Source organism: Peromyscus maniculatus, chromosome X, assembly GCF_049852395.1.
Source record: "Peromyscus maniculatus bairdii isolate BWxNUB_F1_BW_parent chromosome X, HU_Pman_BW_mat_3.1, whole genome shotgun sequence".
NCBI classification, from domain to species: domain Eukaryota; kingdom Metazoa; phylum Chordata; class Mammalia; order Rodentia; family Cricetidae; genus Peromyscus; species Peromyscus maniculatus.
The window spans coordinates 64,028,765-64,043,761 of record NC_134875.1 but is presented as its reverse complement, the minus strand read 5'-3'; the positions used below and the strand labels follow the sequence as shown (position 1 = coordinate 64,043,761).

Genomic DNA, 14,997 nt, shown 5'->3' with positions numbered 1-14,997 from the left:
AGACTATTTACTCAAACTAACCTATGGAAATATAACTGAATGGCTTAATGAACATTGTTGTTGTTGTTTTTTTAATAGAAATCAAAAGAATGCTACACACACAGAAAGTAAGACTAAGGGGACAACACAGGGCCCCTTTCAACCCCTGAGGAGGACTGTTCTATATGGGAATTTTATCCCTCTACCCCCTCAGAAGGAAACAAATAAACATTTCACTACAGAAGCTCACTTTTATTTTGCAAGACAGGAAACTTTCTCTTTGTATGTGACACATTTTTATATATACCTCCAGTACTCTAACTTTTTATCTTCTAATATAGACATAGCTCTGCACAACCAATCTCTATCTGCTCTTTTGATAGCAATTGTCAAGGCTAAATGAATCTTTCAATACATTCTTGTTCTCAGAGGAACAGAACTCACCATTATTGTAGATATAGGTATAGATGTAGCCCCTCCCCCATATTACAAGACTATACACCTAAATTTATCTGATTCACCTTGCAAGACATTGGCCATAGTACAAATACATTTCAAATTCAAATAGATTCATTATTAATAGTAACTCATCCAAATTTAAAATTAGATTTCAAAAAAACTGAAAAGAAAAGCCTCTTCCTTAAGTTTTTTTTTTTTTGGGGGGGGGGAGTTGTTAGTTTGTCTTTTGTTGTTAATCAAATCTGTATTAAAGAGAGATGTTACACCAAAATTTGCAGGTTGGGACCCTCAAATTCTCCAGAAGTTATTTGAATCATATTGATTATATTCCAAATTTTGGTATTGGATATCTTGGTGCTTCTCTTAGCAGGACTCTTCCTTGTACTCTTCTTGGCCCTACAGTTATGCCCTTAACTATTAAACTTTGTTACAAAATTTGTTTCTTGCTACCCACAATCCACAAAACTCCATTGCTTCAAAACAATATTAAAAAAAAAAGACTTGAAAGTCTTGTTCTGTTTACTGGATTGGCCTGGGTAAGAGTTCCGCAATCTCCAAGAGAGAGGGGGATTACAGCAGCCTCCCAGTTGGAAGCAGTTATCAAAGATAAGAATGTTTATCTCTTGTATTCCCAAGGGTAATAGGAATCAAGTCCCTCTGGGGGAAATTAGACAAGAAGATGGGGCCAGATGTATGTGACTACAAATTGTGATTAACTCAAGGACCCAGAAACTAAGAAAAACTTGCCCTTGGGCTGACCTGAACCAATTTAATGATTGTACAAGCCCTCTCCAAAAAACAGAAAGTACAGTCACCAAAGAAAATCAGCACCAGAAATGTCCACCCCTTTCCTGAAACTTCTCCCTATCTCTTATAAAGGAAAGTCCCAGAACTGGAGATAGATGGTTCAGACTTTCCCCTTTCCTAATTCCCACCGCCCCCCAACTCACTCACCACCACAGTGCCAGTGGCAATCTATGTGCTTTCCATATGCTAAGGAGTATGCTCCATTTCCTTTGCCACAGGAATTGGTTTTAAGCAGTACAATGATTTGTGTTGTATAAACTTAAAAAGGTTATAGTCCTCAGCTCTTTGCCTGAACACCAGTAAACAAATTGCAATGCAGGTGTTTTCCAGCTCTAAGTAATGTTTTAATGAATACACTGACAAAAAAAAGGTACACTTTTCATAATGTTAGAGACCCTCATTTAATCAACTGAAGGCCATAAGACTCAGGTCTCCTCAGAAAGCAATGTGGTCAAGCCTGCCATACAGAAACACTTCCTAAAAGTTCTAGCCTGCTGGGTGTATCTGGCATAGAATCATATTTTGAACAGGCCAGAATATATTATGAGAGATAATTCCTTAAATCAAAGCTATTTTTCTTCCTTACTCTCGCCACATATGCAAGTTCTGGTTTTATTTATTTATTTTAACAAGAGTAGGGAGACACTGGCAAAAAGCTAGGTTTTCTCATTGAATAATGGAATTCATACTTGAGAGTTGCCATAGTATCCAGATATAGGCCCTGTTCAAGAACCCAGGGATGCAAAGCAGGTACCATTTTAGTTGCTGATGATGGGGATACTCCTTAAAATCTCTAGATATACAGTGGGACTACAGTGCTAACCATAAAAGGTCATTTAGAGTACTGAATGAGCTAATAAAACTCAACACTCAGAAAAGTGTCTGGCTCAGACTAAATGCTCAGCAAATCAGGCAATGGTGTTGATGATGATAAAGAACCCCAGCCTGAGGATGTTGACATACAAGGAAGACAAGAAAACCGACTCGGATTCATGATTGTTTCTCACAACTCTCTATCGTACTAAGAAAGCAATATGACATCTATCTAACATCTTGACTTTTCAGTGATGTTTGCTCTCATTTTTTCTTCACTATTTAAACCTTCTGCAGTTAATGTCTTGTTTCCACACAGAGTGCTGAATTCCTCACTGTCATAACAGAACAGGCATTTCTTTTTTCAGATACTGACACAAAGTATCTATGACTATTTCCATTTTTTCCAGAAAGCAGGGTTAACCTACATATTTCTATAAGGGTGACAACTTCCAGTGGGTATAGTTCTTGTTTCTATGAAAATTTCTCCACAAACACTAAGAAAATCCTTTAAAGGTGATTACCCTTGAATAAAAGTTACCCAAATGAATTCTTGGCAGTCTGTGACCAGATGTTTGCCTAAAGTAGAAATAAGAATTACCTAAAAATATTGAAGATGATATATTTATGGGAAATACAATCAGAAAGACAAGACTCTTAATCCATTAAACTAAATTGTGACTAAAACACAAAAGTTGTGAAAAATCTGATTATCAACAGCATGTTGTGCCAAAGGGAATTTTATAAACTACTGACGGGTGCATCAATTAAGTAGATTACACACATTCTATAAGAAAATGTGTAACACTTGCCTTCATCATGTAAAACAGACACTGTCCATACCACAGCAGCGATACTACTACTAAATATCCCTAGAGAAACTCATAGATATGTGCTCTGAAAGACATGTACCAGAACAGGCAGTAGAATATTTTTGGTAATAAATAACTGGTTCATCCATGGACAACACAATACAAAAAGAAAATATGAGATAACTAATATATTACAAAGGCAACTAAAGTGAGTGAACTATAACGACAAGCAGATATAGGTAAGATGGGAATACTTCTAGAAGTTGTAGGTTTGAAGAATAAATGTCACTTTTAGAACTACAACAATCTTAGAAACATTTAATCATTACAAATTAGTTAGGAGTGTAGGCAGAGGAGAACTGCATATAAATGATAAACATAAAATCAAAAGAGAACTTATTATTGGAAGAATGAGAGTGTTATTCAGGAGAAGTCTAAGAGTTAATGGATACTAACCACATAGGGTCATTTAGAGAACTGAATCTATTCATAGAAACAAATACTCAGAATAATGCATGGCTTATACTAAATGTTCAATAAATCAGGTAAATATTATGACATGGAGACCCAGTCTGAGAATAAAGATGATAATCCAGTAAGGGTTATGTGGATACGTATTTTCATCTCTATAGTATATATTTTTGGATGGATGGAATGTGCTATATTTTTACAATAAAATAATTTAGAACATTAACCATTTTAAAGTGAATGTGTCTGTGGCATCAAATACATTGACTTTGTATCCACTGTTATCCATCTAGAGAAATTTTCCTCTGAAACTTGGATATTGGTTCAAAGTCAAGATATTTCTGCGGAACCCAATATTATGAAACTTTTTTTCTTATGTTTTCTTTTACATTTTAAAGGCTGAGCACATAGTTTTCCTTCTTTTGCCTTACATTTTTTTCAAACCGAATGAAAATAATCAAATTATATAGATCCAGTAGGAACTTACCCTGTTTACCAAGAAATATACTAGAATGGGCAGAAACTGATATGCCAAGTCCACACAATTGAAGGCAGTAGGAACTAAAGGCACAATCCCAAAACTGTACGGCAGTTGACAATTGTTCAAGGCCTTCACTGGCTGAGAGGCTGACTTCCAGTTTGGATCATCCCCCTTACTGGCTCCTGCCCACCTACATTTCTAAACTGGCCTCTTTCCTCTTTCCCTGCCCACCATGACTTACCTTTTAAGCTCTGATGTGAGTTTGACAAAACTGCAGCAGCAAGCAGCTGGGTGCTAATCACTGACTCCAGGTTGCTATGGTTTTCGGACTAGTTAGACACTTTTCCTCTTCCTTCTTCCAGGGAGCAGTTCCACCCTGTGCTCTGTTCTGATTGGCTGTTCTGAACAGCACATAGTCCAAGATTGGCTCTGATTGGATGTTATGAGTAGTTTAAGCTCCATGGTCCAAGCTGGGCTCTGATTGGCTGGCATTCTTGGACCGCGCCTTTACAAATTCTTTGTAGTGTCCATGGTGAGATTCTGGTGACCTAATGGGGACCCTGTTATCTTTGGAGCACAGCAGAAGTCCACAGGCCCCAGGATCAAGCTGAGGATTTTGGAGTGATGGTGAGTCAGAACTACAATCTGGGGCAAAGAAGTATGTGGGCAAAGCCTCTAAATAGCCTAAGACCAAATTCCCAACATTTCTTGGGGATCTTGCAATCTGAGTATCACTTCCTAGAGGAGAGGGCACTAACTGCTCACTAGTTGTTTACCTTTTTTTGCAATAAAAATTACTGAACCCCATAGCAGTCATATCTCTGCCTGGGGACTGCTTGTGTAGAAATGTTTACAGAAGTTTCAGGGTGAGTCAGGCATCGTGCTTTTTGCAAAATGGGCCATCCATGAACGTCAAGGTGGTAGAGTTATTGGCCAGTGACTCACTGACAGTGTCTGGAGTGCATACAAGGATGAGACCTGACAGTCACAAAGTAAGGAGGAATTCCCCATGGAGAAGTGTGTGTGTGTGGGGGGGGTGTGGGTGTGGGTGTGTGTGGTCTGTTGATGCAGGTGAGGGTGGAAGGCTGAGGCAGGACACAATAGGTAGGTGGGGAAGTTCAGACTAGACTACTAACAGTGGTGAAGAAGGTCAGAAAAGAATATACCAGCATTTCACATCAGTTGAGTGGCTCCAAAGGGTTAAACTTCATTTAATCTGAAGTAAATTTTTTCATGGATTTTACCTCGTGTTTTGTTTTGTTTTTGACACTTATGAACAAGTGATTATAATAAAGGTTTCCTTGTAGTGTAAGCTTTACCTGGAATTCTGGATAAAGTCGGGAGAAAACTTTTTTTTTTGATAGAGTGCTTGATTAGCATGCAGGAAGTCCTGCATTTGGTCTCTGGTTCTATATAAACCAGACATCTTGTCACAAGCCTGTTATCCTAACACTTGGGTGATAGAGATAAGAAGATCTAGTCATCCTTGGCTACACAGTGAGTTCTGGGCTGGTCTAGGACACATAAAATCCTTTCTCAACAGAAACACGTACATCAAGGTAAACATTTTTATTAAGAAGTGAATTGTGATTTATTTTTGCTGTTGTGTGGATATTTCTTAGACTTCACAAATGAATTGTTTTCTCAACTCCAGAAGTCTCTCTAAAGTTGCTGGCGAATGAGTATTTATTTTACCTTCTTCTTTAGTTATTTTTTCCTGCTGCTCATATTTTTTTTAATTGTTGAGACAGGGTTTGACACTATAAGCCAGTCTTCCCTGGGAGTCACTGTATGTAACCCAGGCTGAAACTCTCCTCAAGAGTGAACTACCAAGCCCAGCTTTCCTTAGCTTTGAGAATCAAAGCCTGAATGCTAGTTAGAAATGCAAACAACCAGACCTGTCTCTGACTTACTAAATAAAGTGTTGACAGTGTGCTGATTTGGGAAAAAAATCTCTGGATGATTCAGGAATTATTTGCGCTTCGTCCTGGGGACTAAACTTAACCTCAAGCATGCTAAGCAACTATTGTTCCACCAGTCTGCATGTTTATCCCAAGACCAATTGATTGTACTTATGTCTGCTGAAGTTTGAGAAACATTGCTCTAATTAAATTGCCAACTATTAAATAATGTATGTATCAGTGATATTTTACACCAAAAGTGGTATATGTATGCACTCACACAAATAGACAACCAAAAAAAAAAGTTTATGAAAATAGTGATTACAATCATTCTTTGTTTTTGGCTTTCAATTTTATTTTAATTATTAACTCACAGGAATAAAGGTGTTTTACATTATAATTTAAGAACACAAAAAAATAACACTGGTTTCTACCACAGGGAATATATTTTGATATCTGATCCCCTTTTATTTTAAGTCACTTTTTTGTCCTATTATCAAGATATACATTGCTTCAATGGTCCTTTGAACAGCTCTGATGTGGATCACAAGCTACAAACTCAAATGCTGAAAGGGGGCTGACAAGTGAGTGAGAGGGCTTTGTGAGGACTGTGATAAAATGTAGAGCTCAGAGACACTGAAAGGGCAGAGCAGCTCATTAGCTCTAAAGAAACATCCACAGGTAGGAACATAGGGCTCTGCTTCTGAACTTCTAGAACTTCTGTTCATACAAGATATGTACAATTTTGGAAATTTTTGTAAACATCTTTATTGGTGAAATTATTTTGGCCACTCCACGTAGTTAAAAGGATATTTATTTAATGGCATAACTCACAAATTAAGTAATGGGTAGGTCGCAGGGTCTGGGGAAGGTGTAACGCAGTCCAGCGGTGTTCTCCGGTGCTCTGCACAGTCAATCTCCACCGGTCAGCGTCCTGGCACCGAGAGAGCGCCCAGAGAGAGCGCTGGCCCATCCAGCTCTCGGGTCCCCAGTCGCCTCCCCTCGCCCCGCCTTGTAGGCGTGACAGTTGCCAGAGTCTCAATGGGGGTTGGAACTTCCAGATCCAAGCTGGAATGGCTACCCACTACACATCTTCATTTAAACTATTTGGAAAATTGGGCCAGTGAAATAGCTCATTAGGTAATGGTGCTGGTACCAAAGCCTAAAAAACTGAATTCTAATTCCCAGGACACACATGGTAGAAGTATTTAAATCTGTTAAACACACAGACACAGAAACACACACACACACACACACACACACACACACACACACACACATGCAAATCAGTTAAAATGTATGGAAAAAATCTTAAAACTTTGATCTCTTTCTAGCTAAAGAAACTTTGATCTCTTTCTAGCTAAAGAAGTCAAGTTTCTCACGTGATACTGGGCTGATTAAGATTAATTTTCTAGTTCCAGGAATAGAACCAGAAACAAGTTATTTTTTCCTCTAAGAATCTATACTTTCCCCCAAATGTTGACATAAGCCCTCATATCTTCTTTTGATGAAGTGGAAGTGGAAGTTATGTCTCTAGTAATGGGGTGCAGTGGGTGTTCACTGTAAGCCCCAAAAGATAGTCAGTCATTCCTAAAGAATAGAGTTCTCAAGAAACTAGGTCTGTTTTTGTCGTCAGAGAGAGGAGAGTAGGAGGTAGGGTCCAAGTCTATTCCTCATTAATGGACATAGCTCTTTCCCTTTAAAGATTATCATGCTTATATAACCTGGGTAGTTATTTTGGATGTGGGAGTTTTTTTTTTTTGTTTTTTGGTTTTGTTTTTGTTTTTTCGAGACAGGGTTTCTCTGTGTAGCTTTGCGCCTTTCCTGGAACTCACTTGGTAGCCCAGGCTGGCCTTGAACTCACAGAGATCCACCTGGCTCTGCCTCCCAAGTGCTGGGATGAAAGGCGTGTGCCACCACCGCCCGGCTATGGGAGTTTTTAAACCTAGAAGAAAATCCAAAGTGGTAGCTGAGTTAGTTGTGTGTGTGTGTGTGTGTGTGTGTGTGTGTGTGTGTGTGAGAGAGAGAGAGAGAGAGAGAGAGAGAGAGAGAGAGAGAGAGAGAGAGAGATAATATTTAACCAAATGTGATAATTCAGGAAACAAGTTTTACCATCCAAAATGAGTATTTGATCAACCCTGAGGTGGTCTTTATGGCATATTTTTGTTAAGAACTACATACTATATTATACCAGAGTATCACTAGTATCTATGGACAATGCATCACACCTATAATATACTTCACTATAGCCCATATGATAATTATTAGGTGAATATTATGATATCTATTGCCTGCTTCCTTCTTTTCCAGTTTCTCTTATAGTCGCCATTACATCTGTATACGTGAAGTTTGTAGAAATATGCAGCTTTATCTTTTTATTTTCTATAATGTCCAGTGGAGTGAACGTTAACGGATAGAATGAGGGAAGGCTTTACATTTGAATTGGTATACATCTTAATGAAGGCTTCTTCCCATCCTGTGTATATATTGTTTTGCTTGAATATACATCTGTAACAAGACTCACTTTGACTTTATTGAACTGTTAGGATTAAATGGGAAAATGTTTGTATAAGAACCAGGCACAGGAGAGACTAAACGCTAGAGTTTTATTTGAAGCTTAGCTGGGTGTGGGGTCTTGCCCCAGGGAAACCATCCATTTTAGTCCATGTAGGATCAGGCTTTTCTTTAAACATTTTCTTGGTGCCCCCTTTCTCCTCCAACAGTACACTTTGTAGTTTTCCTTGTTCACTTGCTTCCTTTCATTATGGATCTGCTTAACCCTGACCACTAATAACCAAGCAATACATTCAACAACAATTCTAGGCTGTCTGGAAATCTTCTGTGCCAAAGCTGTTAATCCATAGCTCTTTGATTTAGCCTTTGGCAGATTTTTTTTGACAAGGGAAGAAAGCAGCCACATTTTTTGCCAAAACAAGAACAGTCTCTAGGCCACATACTAAAATTCTTCTCCTCTGTAACATCTTGAGCCAAGCCCCTACAGTTCAGATAACCCTCAGCACCACTGTTTTCCATGTTTCTACAAATATGGCCCATTAAGCTCTGTTTACAGCATTCAACTGTTTTTCTAACCTAAAGTCCCAAAGTCCATGTTCCATTAAAAAGAAACAAGGTCAAGTCTATCACAGCAATACCGGAGTCCCTGGTACCAACTTCTGTTAGGATTTTATTGCTGTGAAAAACACCATGACCACAGCAATTCTTTTTTTTTAAAATATTTTTTTTATTTTATATTACAAATTTTACTTTTACCTCCTAATTACCAAATAATATCATTGACCCTTTTCCATCAGTACTTTGATTTCTGACAAATGCAGAGTTATATAACAATCACCACAATCAATATGTATAGAAATTTCACCTTTGCCTTCCCAAATGACCTAGTTTCCTTTGTAGTCAACTCTCTCTCATCACTAATGATACTTACATCGTCCAGGATGTTGTGTGTTCTAGTTTCATTTCTGTTGCTGTGATTAAGAACTCTGACTGAAAGCAACTTAAGAGGTAAAAGGGTATATTTGGCTTACACTTCTGGGAAACAGTCTATTAATGAGAGGAGTCAGGGCTGGAACTCAGGTAAGAACTTACTAAGAAACTGTGAAGGAATGTTGCTTGTTAGCTCACTTGCGGGTACATGATTAGCTAACTATCCATATACAACCCAGGACCACCTGCCTAGAGTATTGTTTCACCCTTCTACATCAATCAAGACAGCTATCTACTGATATTCCCATAGGACATACTGATCAGGACCATCTCACCAATGATACTTCTACAGTGAATCTAGACTGTCTCAAGTTGATAGGCAAAACCAACTAGAAGAAAATACATACATATTCTTTCATGTATTAATATATGAAAGAACATCATATCATATTACCTTGTAAGTCTGTTTTCTTCATTTTTTTCACTCATTTGATATTTATGTATAATTTTGTATGTATCTTGTGACTTCCTGTTACTCAGTAATCTTCCAATGCAGGTATGATCATACCACTAGTGGATATTACACAGTTGATTATAAATAAAGTCACTTCATTCATAACTATTTCATCATGCCAGGTTATTATACTGATTTGTTATATTTAATTGTTCTTGGTATGCATCTTACAGTGGGATCACTAGGTTGTAAGCTAAGATTATGTTTTACTCTCTAAGTTATCAGTGAACTATTTACACTGGTGGTATCATTTTGTATTTCAACAGCAAACCTTCTTAGCTTAATTATTTGATTCTTTTTCTTTCACTTATGTATATTGCATTGACCTTATTCTTAAGTTTCATAGCTATAGTTTTCATTGATGGAAGTTTTGTTTACTTGTTTCACCTGTACCTGATAGTTTTCCTATTCTTTTCTTTCTTTTTTTAATATATTTTTTATTCTTCTCTTGACCACAGCAATTCCAAAAAAGGAAAACATTTAATTGAGACTGGCTTATATTTCAGAGCTTTAGTTCATTATCATCACGGCAGGAAGCATTGCAGCACACAGGCAGACATGGTGCTGGAAAAGGAGCTGAGAGTTCTACATCTACATAGGCAGGCAGGAAGTAGGAAGAGAGGCAGTCTTTGGCCCTGGCTTGACCTTCTGAAACCTCTGAGTCCTTGCCAGTGACACACTTCCATCAGTGAAGCCTCACCTTCTCCAACAAGGCCACACCTAGCTCCACAGGCCACACCTCCTAATGCTACTCCCTCAGCATTCAAATATATGAACCTATGGGGGGCAATCTTATTCAAACTACCCCATCAGGTATCTAATAAATGCTTCCTATTCTTACTCAGTTCTGCATTAGGAGTCAATCACTGATGTTTCTGGATCTCAGGATGATAATAGCAGAAGAATTAACAAGTCTCTTTGTCTCTGAGGGAGAGACAGAATAATTTATATATTGGTGAATTTGTGGGGGAAAATCCCTGCCAACTAAAGTTTTTTTTTTCCTCCCCATAATGTCATTTCTATTGGATATACACCACTAGTGCAAATGATGAGGGCTATGATTTGGAAGAACAATTGGAAAGAGTCACAAGTTATGGATATTTTACTCTCTTAATTAATTATAAATTTCCCCTTTGTGTTCTTATTTGCTGTTGAATACTAGAACATTTTCCAAGAAGACTTTAGCAGAAATACAGTGCATGAAAGATGTAAGCAATATTTTTGTATTTTAATGTTATTTTCTCATTTTTGAAAACAATGTAACATTTTGTGGGAATGTCTGTTTCATAAACTTCTCTTGGTAAGCTTAATGGTTTTTTTTTGTGGAAACATTGTTTTTAATGAATTTTGTAGTAATATTCCACCGTAAGACAATATCAGTTTCTCTAGTCAGTCTCTTTAATTTCTTGAAAATTATATTTATTATTTTGTATGCATGTGTGTGGGTATGTGTGCCACCATTCACATGTCAAAACCATAAGAGAGCTTGCTGATTTTTTCCTTTCAGTATGCGGGTTCTATAAATTTAACTCAGATCCTCAGACTAGGCAGTAGGTGCCTTTACTGACTTTGCCATCTTGTATTTTTTGTTTTGTTTTATATTATTTTGAGATGAAGAGTCTTACCATATAACTCTGTGTATCTGGAACTTGTTATGTTGACCAGGGTGGCCAATGAACTCACAGGAATATGCTTCTGCTTCCTGAATTATGTAATTAAAGGCATGTGCTAAGATGGCTGGCTATTATCAGTTTCTTGAGGTGCATCCACACTGATTTCCACAGTGGTTATTCAAATTTTCACTCCCACAGCAATGAATAAGTGTTCCCCCTTCCTCCCATGCATTCCTGGATTCATCATCATTAGTTTTTTTGGATCTTAGCCAATAAGATTAAATTTCAAAGTAGCTTTAATTTGCACTTTAAATTGAAATTTTTCTTAACTTTGGTTTTGTGTTTTTCGTATATACTGTGTATTTATCCTCTATCAGATGTAAAGGTGGAAAATAGTCTTACTCATTCTGTGGCCTTTTCTTCACTTGATTGTTTCCACTGCTGTGTAGGAAGTTTTTAGTTTTATGAGGTCCCATTTGTCAATTGTTGGCTGTTAATTACTGAGCAAATGGACTCCTATTCAGAAAATCCTTTCCCACAGAAATACATTGTAATTTATTTTGAAATATGTATTTTATCATGGTGCAAGTATAATCTTTTTAGTTTATACTTGCAATCAGTTTGCAAGTATTTACTTGAGAGTATTTGTATTTGTGTTCATCAGGGATACTGGCACTTAAGAGTTTTGTGTGTTTGTTTTTTGTTCTTGTTGGTTTGTCTTTACGTAGATTAATTAGAGTAATATTGGCTTCAGCGAAGAAGTTTTGAAGTGATCCTTCTGTTGCTATTTTTAAAAAATAGTTTATGAATTATTGGTTGTAGATCTTTAGAATCTGGTAAAAATCTTCTGTGAAGCCATCTGGTTTTAGGCTTTTTAGCCAGAAGGCATTTTACTATTGTTTTGATCTCCTTATTTGTTAAGGGCCTGTTTAAGTTATTAATCCCTGCTTGATTTAACTGATGATTCAAATGAATTTAGAAATTCATCTATTTCTGATATGCTTTCTAATTTAATGGAGTATAGTTTTTAAAAATTATTTCCTTATAATATTCTGAATTTCTGTGGTAACTGTTCTAATATTTCTCCGTTCATATCCGACTCTGTTAATTTGAGTCCTCTCTTTCTTCCTTTGTTTTGGTTAGTTGGATTAAATGTCTGTGATCTCATATATTTTCTTAAAGAATTAGCTTTTATATTCTTTGATATTTTTGGTACTATTTTTTGTTTGTTCCTATTTATTTACTTCCTCAATTTTCATTTCTTTTTAAAATTTAAATTTATGTTTATGTGCCTTAGTGTTATATGTGCACCAAATGCATGCAGGAGCCTTCAGAAGTCAGAAGAGGCCATCAGTTCCCCTGAATTTGAATTTGGAATTCAAGTTTATTGTAGGATGCTTATGGGTGCTAGTACATGAAATGGGTCCTCTAGAAAGCAGTAAGCTCTATTAAATGCTGAGATATTTCTCATTCCCTGATTTTTGTTGTTTCTGGTCATCTGTTGGATTTGGGTTTGGTTGGTCCTTGTTTTTCTAGATTCTTAATGTTAGTACTTAAACTCTTTATGATTTTTTTATAATTTAAATTTATTATTTTATGTGTGTGGATGTTTTGTTTACATGCATGTATGTCCACTAAATGTATACCTAGTGCATAGAGGCCAGAAGAGGATGTTAAATCCTCAGAACTAAAGTTACAAATGGTTGTGGACTGCCATGTGTATGCTGGGTGTTGAACTTAGATCTTCTGGAAGAGAAACCAGTGCTCTTACCTCTTGGGGCATTTTCCAGTTCCTCATTATGTTTTTGTATTGTAGGTGCTTAGAGCTATAAATTTCCATCTTAGGAATGTTTTTAATCTGTTACAGTGGTTGCATTGTGTTGTGTTTTCATTTTTATTTAATTCAAGGAATGTATTTATATTTTTTCTTGATAACTTCTTTCACCCATTCACCATTAGTAATGTGTTTAATATTCGTGAGTTTGTATACTCACTAGAAATTTATTTGCTCCTGATTTTAAGGTTTATTGCATTGTGCTCAGACAGGTTACAAAGAGTTACTTAATTTTTTTCTATATTTGTTTTGTGTCCCTGTATGTTGCCTATTTTAGAAAAGTTTCCATGAACTGCTCAATAGAAAGTATTTGGTATTCTTTGGTATTTGGGTGGGAAATTCCATAGATATCTGTTAGGTGTTTTTGATGTATGATGTGATTTAATTATGGTGTTTCTCTGTTGTTTTTTGTTCAGATAACCTGTATGTTGTATAAAGTGTGGTACTGAGATCACCTACTGTTACTGAGCTGGAGTTAATCAATGTCTTGAAGTCCACTAGTATTTGTTTTATGAAATTGGGAGTGTCAGGATTTGGTACATATATGTTTACTATTGCAATGTCATCATGTTTATGTTTAATTTTTCCCTTGATTAGAATGAACTGCCCTTCTTTATCTTGTCTGATTTGTTTTAGTTTGAAGTTTATTTTGTCATATATTAGGATAGCAACACCCACTTGCCACCTGGTACAATTTGCTTGGAATACTTTATTCCATCCTTTACTTTAAGGTGGTTCTCATATTACAGGTAAGATGAGCTTCTCATGGAAAACAGAAAGATGGACTTTTGTTTCTTAATCCATTCAATTAATCTGTGCCTTTTCATTGGCGAGTCATAGTTATTAAAGTTTAAAGTTATTCTAAGGTATGAGTTGACTACTGTCTATTTGTTGTTATTTACTATTTTTATACTTAGTCCTATTTTGTGTTTGAGCAATACAAGCTTTTTCTAATATCTGTGATCTCTTGGCTATGCTTATCCCCTCTAGTATAAATAATCCCAATATTTTCTTCAGGGTTGCTTTAGTGAAGATGAATTTTTTCACTTGATTTTAACATGGAAAATATTTCTTTTTCATTTAATTATGACAAATAGTTTTGCTAGGCACAGCAGTGTAGGCTCATGCCAATATTCTTTTAGGACATGAAGTACATTTTACTAGGGTCTTCTGGATTTCAAAGTTTTCATCAAGAAATTGTCTGATGGATTTTCCTTTATACGTAATGATATTTCTCTTGTAGCTTTCAGTACTCTTTCTTTGTTCTATTTGTGTTTTAGTTATAGTATGGCATTGGAATTCTTTTCTGGTCCTGTCTATTTGAAGTTCTGTACACTTATAATGTCTATATGAGTATGCCTTTGTAGACTAATAGCTAAATGGTCTTATAAATGAAGTAACCGGGTATTAGGGTAAATGCTGAAAGATCAGAGAAACAGAACAAGCCACAGCTAGCTGTACCTCGCTAATTCCTCAGCTGATCTTGTTTTCTCAGACTGAAAGCCTGAGTCCTCATCCAAGTGGATCTCAGCTGAACTGCTGCTAAAAGCTTAACAACAACCTCTAGTTCCTGGTCCTCACGCCTTATATACCTTTCTGCTCCTGCCATCACCTCCTGGGATTAAAGGCTCTTGTTACCACGCCTGGCTGTTTCCAGTGTGGCTTTGAACTCACAGAGATCTGGTTGGATCTCTGTCTCTGGAATGCTAGGATTAAAGGTGTATGTGCCACCATTTTCTGGCCTCTATGTCTATCTAGTGGCTGTTCTGTTCACTGACCCCAGATAACTTTATTAGGGTGCACAGTATATTGGGTGACACAATATCACCATCTGCCTTTCCTTAGTTTGGGGAAGTTTTCTTCTATGATCCA

The 14,997-nt window shown here is 36.7% G+C and overlaps 1 protein-coding gene across 2 annotated transcripts in view; it reads right to left on the bottom strand.

Moving 5' to 3' along the window:
- LOC102909205 (E3 ubiquitin-protein ligase RING2-like) overlaps positions 1-4,203 on the bottom strand; it is a 44,431-nt gene extending 40,228 nt beyond the window's left edge. The window contains exon 1 of one of the 2 annotated variants that reach the window (XM_016004102.3): positions 4,061-4,203. The gene's annotated coding sequence lies outside the window, so the exon portion shown is untranslated. The remainder of the gene's footprint in view (positions 1-4,060) is intronic. The other variant, XM_042269184.2, reaches the window with a different exon arrangement.
- Positions 4,204-14,997: the final 10,794 nt, after the last annotated feature.